At 37.9% G+C, this 11,573-nt stretch overlaps 1 pseudogene; it reads right to left on the bottom strand.

Moving 5' to 3' along the window:
* Positions 1-6,647: 6,647 nt before the first annotated feature.
* LOC147488746 (cellulose synthase A catalytic subunit 2 [UDP-forming]-like) lies at positions 6,648-11,104 on the bottom strand (annotated as a pseudogene).
* Positions 11,105-11,573: the final 469 nt, after the last annotated feature.

The following is an 11,573-nucleotide window of genomic DNA, read 5'->3' as shown; positions in this document are numbered from 1 at the left end:
CGCCAAATTGAATTTGAAATTGCTCGAAAAATCGGAAAACTCGGAATTCAAATTGGGCTTGGGCCCAACCGCACGCACGATCGCGTCGTCCTTCCTTCCCAAAAAGCACAGTTCTTTCCCTTTCAATCCCGCCGGTTACCAAGTTTAAATCAAACCTTGAACACCAAAATAAAAAAAAAAAGAGAGAGAGAGAAGAAAACCTAACTACACCCACGCCAAGAAAATCAAATCCAACTAAAATCTTCTCTAAACCATTACCACCACCACCCCAACTCCGAAAACAGCCACCAATTCAAGTAACCACCGCCACCACCGTTGTTTTTAGTTGTTTTTCTTCAAACTCGCCTCCCCCACAGTCTACAAAACCATTAGTTGTCTCAGAAACTTCAATGGCGCTACGACGAAGAATTTTGTCGAGCACGCGTTGTTTCCGATAAAACTTCGCGCCATTTTACGACGGAGATGATTAGGAAGGATTGAACGGATTTGGGTACTTCGACCGAGGAGTTCTATCACTATGATTTGGTAGAACAGTTTTATAAGAAGCGAGAATTGGAGGGGATAGGATTTTCATAAAGGTAGCGAGAACGAGGAGGAAGTAACGGCAGTTTGTTGGTCGAATCATTAGGAATTACGCTTTGAAAGCAACCTAGTAACAACAATTCAGGAATCCCGATTATACTTTGAGTTCCCGCTTTGATGAAGGATACCGGTCGTAGGGGTGAATACAATCCGACATCTCATTCGTCCCTCCGATCAATAATTCCACGAGAACCAATCAACCGGTCAGAGCTTCGGTGGATTGGTAGGAACGCCCCTGAAAGACAAAGTCGATGATATCGGCCTCGCAATGTCTGCGACGTTCTCTCGGATTTTGCAAACAAATAAGTATAATTTTTGCATCCTCGATTTAATGTTTAATGTGATTAGAGGAGTGGGAAAGAGCTTGGCGCCTCTTCCCGTATTGATCACTAAGATCATGCTCTCCTTTAGAGTTGTCGCAAGATCTGCTCCTATTAAGATCAAATTGCATTCTAATGCAAGTATCTATACGGATTGCATCCAAGAGACTTGGCCGTTGTCTGAAGGAAAGGTGGTTGAGTCGGAGGATGAAAGGGAGGATATGACATGTCTGGATGACAATGCATTAGATAATTGTAGTTCTAATTTAGAACGCATGCAAGTGTTGAAAACTGCCTTGCGTTGGATTTATGGTATTTGTGAAAATATCCGAGATAGACAGATTGTAGTTCGAAATAAGCAAACGAACCTTCAGACGAGACTTGAAATGCTTGAAAGGGGTCAGGACGATATCTTGTCTAACTTGGAGACTATCCACCAACATCACCAAGCCCAGTATGCAGTACTCAGGACTGAGATGGAAGCACAACGCTTGTTCCGAATAGAGATGCTACGACGCATGCCACCCGTGGAGGATTCTGTTTCAGCCGAGTCCGACAAGCATGAGCGTCGTCGCCGAAGGACAGATGGTTCAAGCCATTCTCCATCCCAGGGCCAATCTCCATCTCATAACTAGGTGTTCACCATCAGTTTGTGTTCGCTGTTATTTCATGATTTTGTTTTATTAGTTGGATCTTAATTTAGTTGTTAAATTTAAATATTAAGGTGTTTGTTTTATGTTGTGTGGTTTTAAATTTAAGTTTTAATATAATTCGTTATATGATCATCTGCTGTAAATTTGTCTTGGAGGAAAGGTTGAGAATTTGGCCGATATCGGCATATCTATGAATTGTGTGGTGGTAGCATGAAATGTAGGAGAGTTTAGAAGTTACTATTCTAAATCCAAAGATAAAAGATACCGTGATTTTTAGAAAATCAAGAAGATGGTTTGTTTCGCTTTTGGTTTTGGAATCTTTCTATTTCCGAAATTGCCTTTAAACAATTTGGCAACTTGCCGATTCGTTTTGGAAGCACGTAACCTATTTAAACCCCTTTCATTCTACACACTAACAAACCACACTACACCCCACCATCATCCCTCACCTTTCACTCCAAGTTTTTCCTTCTTTTTCCTCTAAATTCTGTTTCAAGATTTCTACGAAGCTGCGCAAGGTCAAAAGCGCTACCGCTACTGCATATACACTTTCACAAAGTTTAGTCAGAGCGCGACCCGCGCCCTCCTTGAGCGCGACCCATGCCCAAACTCTATAATTCTAAAAACTCAGAGCGCGACCCGCGCCCAAACTCTGTAATTCTAAAAACCCACGAGCGCGACCCGTGCCCAAAGCGAGCGCACCCGTGCCCTGCCATCTGTGAACACGGAAATTCCAATTTTTTGAGAGTCATTCTAGGATTTTTGGAACTGTTCAAGGAGTCGTTGAGATGACATCTCCTATAGTCATACCTGAACAGTCTTTCGAAGACGTGTTGGGAACCGGTAGACCTATGGACATTGGTTCCGGCCACGGGATCCCCGGATTAGGATGGCGCCATCTATCGGTAAGTGATGACGATTCATATTCACCACAGCTTACTGCTTATTTCTGCGACCACGTTAAACTCTATTGTAATCAGGATGGAGAACAAGAATTCCCCGTCGTAGTTGATGACACGACACATAAATTCAATAAAAATGTGGTCGCTTTAGTTTCGTGGATTACCAATACCGATCCCGCTCACACATGGGCATATATGAATGATAATACATACCTTTATGATTATACATATTTCCATGAGTATTATGGGGGAGGGGTATTTCGAGTAATGGACCAGGGGCAATATAGCATTGCCCTTGGTAGCCTTTCCCCTAAACGTAGGCACCACCATGTTATTCATCCCGATGAATATTTTGGGGAATGATGATTCATTTCTGCAAAACAAGATCGCGGGTGACATTTTCCTCGCTTTAGGGGACGCCGCCGATATGACATTCCCCGAGTTTTAGTCGCTAGTCTTAAGAGAGCCCAAAGCATGAGGCGTAAGTATCTTCTTATGCCTGTTTTGGTAAGCCGCATCATGCGTAGTTGTTTACCTGTATTCTATGAACAATTCACAGATTGGAAAAGGGTTGAAGTCATGAGACCCACCAATTGGGTGGTTCGCTCATTGCGAATAATGACTTGGCCGGATGGCGGGCAGCCCTCATTTGGTCGCCCGCACATCCCATCGGACATAATAACACTTAACAGGTTAGCATTAGTAGATGATAAATGGCGGCAAACTTGGCAAGTTATAATGGACTGGCAAGATGCGAAGGAACCTCATCTCTTTACTGAGGAGGAGGATGTTTAAGCGGGAGATAAAGTAAGTTTTTAGTTTTGTTATTATCGCTTATGTCCCAAAGCAAATTAATTCATTAGCCCCATAATGGGTGGAACTCTTATAGAGTTGCATCGGATTTTTATTTTCCCTATATTAGTATGTTCTAACCTTGTTTTGCAGATGTCCCGAATTTCACGCCGCGTTTCTATGGTATTTTTCTTCTACCCTCTTTATTTAAATGCTTTGAGGACAAAGCATGCTTCTTGTTTGGGGGGCATAGAAACACGTGTAATTAAGGCATCTGTTAGGATATAGAAATGTATAATATGCATTTGTTTTCAAGTTAAAAATTTTCAAAAATATAAATAAATAAGTTTATGCTATACACTTAGGAATATTGGTATTGTTTTCTTTCTATGCTCTTAACAATCTAGAAGTCTCACGTAGCTTTTGCATCAGAATAATTGTTAGAAACTTAGGTTAATATGTAGGTAATAATCTTTGCATCTATCTATAAATATATTACATGAGTATCTATGATTGTTAGCAGTAAGTTTCTGAAAGCTAGGCTAGAGTACTTATTCTACAAATCCCGTGAGAATATAGCCTAAATCCTTATATGAGCTAAACATTTGAGAAATGACACAAGGGAGAAGTAAAATCCGGATAGAGAAATCACACGCCCACTTGCTTGATCACTATGCCATATCCTAAGCGAGAATTTAGGCCCTCTTTGGATCGATATAGCCGAAATTCAAACCTATGAATTATTTTCCCGCTAGTTGCCCCTCTCTGCCTTTCTTTAGCCTTTCATAACCCACAAATCCTTTACCCCGTTACAAAAAAAAAAAAAAAAAAAAAAAAAAAAAAAAATCAACCTACCCAATCTAGAATAAGTCCGAGAATAGAATGAGGAAGAAAGAAGAAGAGAAAAAACCCGATGTAAACAAAAGTTAGTTAATTGCTTCCGAAAAATAAAGAAAAGAAGTTTCCATCCAAAGAAAAGAAAAAATAAAAATAGAAATAAAATAAAAACTCCAAAAAAAATAGAGAATAAAAGGAGTTAAAAGCCAAAGAAAAAAAAAAAAAAAAAATATGGCTAAGGATGGAAACAAAGTGTAGAAGCAAAAGTAAATAACAAGGTTTTCTCTAAGTTACATAATATGAAAGACTCTACTATCTCGGACTTGTCCTTTTGAATATCCATTTCCTTCCTTCTTAAACCATCTTCTAATCCCCGCATGACACCTAATAAAGACCTCTAGCTCAATTAGGAATAGGTTAGTGTGATAGTAAGTGGTAGATGTGTTTGATCGACTCGCCTTCCTTGTTGTCATTGAGATTGTAAGGTAAAGTGTGCCCACTGCGCACACCGGAGTAGCTTAAACTTGAGCGGAAAAATCAGAGTGGTTTTGTCTTGACATTTATGTGAGGACCTACTTGAGGGCAGCTATTCGAAGTTTTCAGAAACTAACCTCGCTAGGCATTTCATAGTATTACTCATAGTATTTATATTTGTATCATAGATGATTGATTATTATGCATATATTAGCTTAGGTTTTTGACTTGGTTATTCTTATTCATTTGCTAGTGAGATGTATAGATAGTTGGGACATGAATGAGGAAACAATAATTTTATTTCTTAGTCATTGGAGTATAGTTGAAGTTTGTGAGTACCTTCACTGGAAAACTCTCACGAGGCTATAACTCGTCCACTAGGGAATTCCTAGTGGTTTAAGGCCTTGTTGCATATGGTCAATGCAATCGCACTCAGCGAAACGAGAGTAGTTAGAACTCCATTTTTGGTCACTTATTCTAATTTCTCATCTTTGCTTGAGGACAAGCAAAATGCTGTTTGTGGGTGGTTTGATAAGAGCCCAAAACTGTAGTTTTTAACCCCCAATGAATGTCATACTTTTAGACCAATTATGTGAGTAATAATTAAGAGTTAACACTGATTACGTGTTTTTATGATTTCAGGTTTCAAAGTCCATTATGTTCAGAAATGTGCCACTTTAGCGAGATAAAGGAGCAAAGGTCGGTTACTAAGGAGTTCCGTGATTAAAGGCCAAGATTCAAGAAAACAAAGCCTTTCTAAAGCCCGGTCAAAAGCTGAAAAGTCGACGCGGGCAGAAACAGTACACAAGTCAACAGAACTTCCAAAGGCCGTATCTTTGGAGTCAGACCTCGGAATGGGTCCTACCTTATGTCAAAACGACCGGCTCGGAAAGAGCTTTCCAATGGTCTAAGCCTTGATCCAATCAGAGGAGCAGAAGTGTACGAAAAGTCTGTTGAAGACAACTGCAGCTGAAGAGGCCTTTTTGGACTGAAAGAATTGGGTTTTGGGCCTGATTCTCTGGCCCAAAACATGGCTCCAAGCCCATGCACTATTTTTGGATCTGAAAGTATAAAAACCAAAGCTTAACTCTTTGTTAATGGTAGCTAGTGAGACCTAAAAATATATATAATTCTAGATCTAGTTTTCAAGAGAGTAATTAAGTTTAAGTTCCAATTTCAATTCTTGTTTTAGATTAAGTCTTGAATCATTGTTCTTGATTGATTAGATAAATAAAATAGTTATTTTTATCAATTTCGATTTTTGTCATTTCAATTTATAGATCTAATTTTAATTCTTGTTGATTATCATTTCGTAGTTTAAGTAGATTGAAACATTGTTAGTTAAATTAGTTAAGTTAGAATTTTAATATGATGTGTAGTTATAATTCAATGGAAAATGATGGGTTGATGACTCAAGGCTAAAACCTCCATTAGAGGGGTTGATAAAGCTTTGATGAAAACTTAGTGGTATAGTGTAGAAGCATTGTAGAATCTATTCCACTCTAGAAGGTCGTGATTCGCCATGAGAATGGGTGGACGACCTCACATGCTAGTTAGTATTTGGTAGAAATGCCATGAACACTAGGGATTAGAACTCGAAATTCTTGCCGTAAGAACGTGAGAATCGAGATACAAGAATCTATGTTAGGTTATTAAGTTGGATTCGAGGTGGATTAAATTCCCCTCTAATCCTTTATCTAGATTCAAAAACAATTATATTTCCATAGCATTCGTAGTTTAAATTCAACATAATCAATTTCATATTGTATCGTAGTATAACACCCTTCGTAAAGCTCTCATTAGACTTAAGACCGATTAATTAGACTAGAAAATATTCCATGCTAGAGAACTAGGAGTGGAATGAATTTGTTACTCCACTCTATTTCGATAGAATTGAGAGTAGAAACTTTAATAAATATAGACACGTAAATAGTTTTAGTTTACTTATGTTTTGAGTTCATCGTTCATTTCGTAGGTAAACTAGTCATTTTAACGTTTATCAAGCTTCTTAGATTTTCCTTTCCTACGCACAGCACCTAAAAACATTCAGTTGTACTCATAAGAAAATCTATTATACCACAAATTATCTAGAAACTGAAAAGCTCTATATCTTTAGTGATAAACAATAAAGCTCTATCAGCCAAGCTGACTGACTCCCTCTCCAAAGCAGCTACTGCGCGTATCTTACCTTCAAGAAGTTCACCACAATTGACAATTTTCACAAAAAACGCAGGTTCCCCCTGCTTGGAACCTGCGCTTTCAATCTTCTTCAATGTCCGACGGCCTTGCACAAGCATCCTAAAGACAACATGCAACCTGTTGAAATCAAAAGGGGAAAAAAAAAATGCACATATGAGCAACAAACAATACACACATATAGGATGGGATCTATACCGAAAGGGTTTCGTACAACGGGCACCTACAAGATAAACTGCAGGCAGATATTTCGAACAAATCATTATCAACTCATCTGGATAGTTCCAACCTTTTTAAAAGTTGTTTATACCTTAAACAACTTTTGAAAGTATATGAGGAGCCAGTATTTCTCAAAATAGGATCCTCTTTTGACAAGGTTAGAAATGTCTGAATGAATTGAAAGCTTATGGGGACATCTCTACGATGAGGAGACCATATCCACCAAAAACCAGCACCTAAGTCAATTTGTAAGTTCACCAACTCACACTTTGTACAAAACCATATGCATATACATCACGTCCTAGTATATATATAGAGTGGGGTACTGAAACTAACCCATCAAGATGGTGTGCATCTATGAACGTAATGAAGAACTGAGAGTTATTGCTCTTAGGACCAGTATTTAACATAGACAGATAGCCACGACCATCATGTTTCAAAGTGAAGGACTCATCTGGAAGAATGTCAAAGCAACCATTTGTTAACAAAAAGATAAATATACTGAAAAACCCAGTAGCCTATTAGAGACTTAAGAGTAACATATGAAAGACGCACACCAAAAATATCCACATAGCCCAATTAAGGAAGTGAGCATCCACATATCAATACACCGTCGATCACGGAAGTGACAGTTTTGAATCATACGCAGACCCAACAAGGAGCATTTTCCTGTTCTCTTTCCTTGGTGACATTTTCTCTGTTTTTTTTTCTAGATCTACAACACAGCAAAGAGCACCATTTTGGCCAACAGTTGCAGGTCTTTTTGCAAGGGGTTTATTCTTGGTGGGGAATCAAATCCATACAAAGCTTGCCTTCGAAAACACAACCTGTTCCAACATAAATAGGTCCCTCAGATGCCATCAAGCCCTTTCATGTTGATCTCAAGTCTGATAAAAAACAAGTTATCCATTCTACAAGATCGAGAAAAAAAAAAACCAAAATATGGATGAAGCAAGCAAAGATTACGCACATAAAAAGAATACAATGTTACAATTTGAATATCTATCATTACGATCAATTCCATTAAACCTTTGAGGGAATTGCACGTGAGCGAATCTTCTTCCCTCAAATTGGGTCCATCATAAAGCACATGGCCTCTCCGAGTGCCTTACTGTTGTTTATATAGTGATCACAGGTTTACATTCAGAAAGTATGGAGCATTGGAGATGATTGCCGAGACTCTCACCTTGAGCAACCCGCAAAGAAGTAAGTAGAAATAAAGCTGAAATAAATAATAAAAAGAAGTGCAAATACAAACATCGAAAAAATTTTGTCGATTAAAATTCATTCTTACCGAGCATGCATTGCCCCTCGCTTTCTTATGGTGATCAAAGCCTGGTTTTTTCTCACGAGAAAACATACACCGACGAGGTAACTCATTTCCTTCAACATCACAGACGCTTATCTTGACCAAGGAAAACATGTAGTTCCAACAATCATAAAATATAAGAGGGAGCTGAAAGATTTGATCATTAGGAGTAATTTAGCTGAAAGATTTGATCAAGTAGAACTACCATTCCATAAGAGATCGCATGATGAGAACTCCAAACATAGAGAGAGAAACAAAAACAAAACTTGGGAAAAATACAATAAATAGACAAAACACCAAATTGAACTAGTGTACTACTTAACGCACCACCACACTACACACTTGCCCATCAAATGCAAGCTTTTTTAGTTTGACATAATTAGTCTTCATAGTTTGTTATTTGATTTACCTCGCATCATCTTTTATATCGATCAGTCTATAGTCTCCTACCAAAAGATAAAAGATAGATTGGGAAACGGGCACATTGCATAACATTGATAAAGCGGATGATGCAAGGACTAAGGTTTTAAGAATAGTAGGAAACACTAATAATATACATGACGAATTACATGTATCATTCCAGGATGATCCCGGACATTGTTCCCAGGCCATGGCATTCCATCTTGCATTGTCCAACCCTCCTTGGGAACCTTCTTTGCCATGTCAACCAAACTATTTATCTGAACCTTAAAGCCTCCGTACTCTCTCTGAAAACGGAATGATGCAATCAAACACTTAATTTGAACTTGAATGGTTTCATAACCATCAGTAAAACATAGTTTAAGTAGATAACACTAAGATAAGATCGGACAACACATCCAACTAATTTGTCTAAGGCCAACAACATAATTTCTTCTAACAGGGTGCGTGCGTGTGTGCTGTGTCTAGGAACTGAAAGCAGACATACTAGACAAAAATAAACCAAATAAGGACAAAAGATTGAAACCTTCATTGCACGTCGTTCTCTCACAAAGTTTGGATGGACTTTGTCTTTTAGATAGTCAATCTTCTGAGAAAAGTACCACTCAGGGGCTCGGGGTTCTATATTAAACTTTTTGCAGAATGGAACCCACTTCCTTGCAAATTCAGACGTCTCAGAAAGAGCTTCAAAAGTAAGCATAGCAGCACCTATAGTACAATAACATCATTCGGAAGTAGCACAGAATCCACATTTGTGTAAATGTACATATAGCTGTAATGCGACAAGATAAACATTTCAAGTTCAGGAAAATCCATGTTCATAGTTTTCAAAAGCCTCGACTCCCAAGCAAAGTTTTGTACATCCTGACAACTTCAGCTCCCTATTAAGCACAAATACAAATGAACAATCAAATAATGCAAACCGTAATTATCAAACTAATTCCTAAAAATTATCAAGTAGTAGTTAGAACTAATGAGTAACAGTATTTGGTTTTGACATAAAAGTAAATACAAAAAGAGGTGAAGTAAATACCGTGTTACAGCAGTAGATCATCTGCTTCACTCCCAAACTTTGATATATTTTAAAAAGTGAAAATTTTAATTGCAATACCCTATACTCTTCCCTTTCCCCTCCTCCTTTATCTGGGCTTGGGACCGCATTGTAAAGCTAGCGACAACTTTACAAAGGCGGAGTTAAAAGTGTTGGCCTGCAAGAAGCAATAGAGAACAATCAAGATATGGATATATGAATAATGATCAGTTCTAAAACCTACAAACGGATCAATAACAAAGCTAAGAATAATAAAGAAAACAGATACATATAGCACCAAGTAGAAGAATCTAAACCATTCACCATTCATTGAGTCCAATTCCAACTAACACAACCGCCTAACACGATAATTAAAAGGTCTTCAAAATTTAAGTGTTTTCAAACAACAAAAGACTAGCTCTTAAAATTGAGTGCACATCACAACTTAATTATGGAATTGGTTGGCCAAGCCACAAAACTAGAGACAACATCTTCTATCATCTTCAAAGCGTTATTCCCCCTAACAAGCAGCGCATTCTTTTGAATTGCAACTTCAACAGAAACCTTTGAATAACCCGGGTATACTGAACTAGGATTGTGGTACACTGAACTACTGATTGTGGTATACTGAACTAGGATTGTGGTATACTGAACTAGTCATGTATGTATATCCTTTTGTTTTCATACAGGGTACTAAATCCAAAGTTGTGAAGTGCAAGTTGTTTAAACTTGTTCCTGAAGATGTCGTGGCAGAAGGATTGTGGTATCGATGATCCAAAGAGCTGATTAATCAAGATACCACAATCCAAAGTATGCATCAGAATTTCTTTGGATCATCAAGATACCACAATCCTTCGCCACGACATTTTCAGGAACAAGTCTAAACAACTTGCACTTCACAACTTTGGATTTAGTACCCTGTATGAAAACAAAAGGATATACATACATGACTCTAGAAATTCACATGTTAAATGAAATAGCATTTAGCAAGGATAACATACGGAAATAAGATTTTGATTGCTTTGGGCAGATGGACTTTGATGGTCACGTTGAGCCTGATGAGTAGGTCTTTGCATAGATATAACTTTGGATTTAGCCCCACCCTTTACGAAAACATGAAAGGGGGAAAAAAAAAGACATGAAATTTTCAAATTTAATGAAATAGGATTTAACATGGAAAACTTACTGAATTTTGATTGCTTGGGGGAGATGGACTTTGATGGTCACGTCGACCCTCAAGAGATCTTTCAGTAGACACATCTTTCGATTTAGTCCGTCCCTGTACGAATATAAGGAAACAATAATATAAATGTAAATCTAGGAATTTGAAATTTAAAAAAAAAATAGAATCCAACATTGTATACATACATAATTCAGATTGTGATTGCTTTGGGAAGATGGACTTTGAGGGTTCATTGCCACCTCTGGAGAAGGTTGAACAGACGAATGGTTTGGCTGAAAATAATTTTGATATTAGTAAATCAAAACAAAAGTATATATGGAATCCCCAAACAAATTTGAATACCTCTTCACTATTCAATAGTTTGGCAACAAGTTTCTTGACAGAAGACATTTCTTCCAATACAGCATCATATTTCTCCTACAATTCACTCATCCTCCCATTGCATTGTTGGATACCATACAAAGTAGATGGAGTAACTCCATATGCCACTCCACGCGCACGCCTATTAGGATCAGGACCTAAAACTTGTGAGAGGGCATCTCCTCTTCCACATTCTATATCACAGTCTATTTCATTCAACTTATCCTATAACAGCAACAACAACAACAACAACAAGAATAAAAAATATAACTAGAGTCGCATGGAAATCGAATAAG

Source organism: Coptis chinensis, chromosome 7 (genome assembly GCF_015680905.1).
Source record: "Coptis chinensis isolate HL-2020 chromosome 7, ASM1568090v1, whole genome shotgun sequence".
In the NCBI taxonomy this organism is placed as follows: Eukaryota; Viridiplantae; Streptophyta; class Magnoliopsida; order Ranunculales; family Ranunculaceae; genus Coptis; species Coptis chinensis.
Note: the sequence above shows the minus strand (reverse complement) of the source record. Positions and strands in the feature narration are given on the sequence as shown.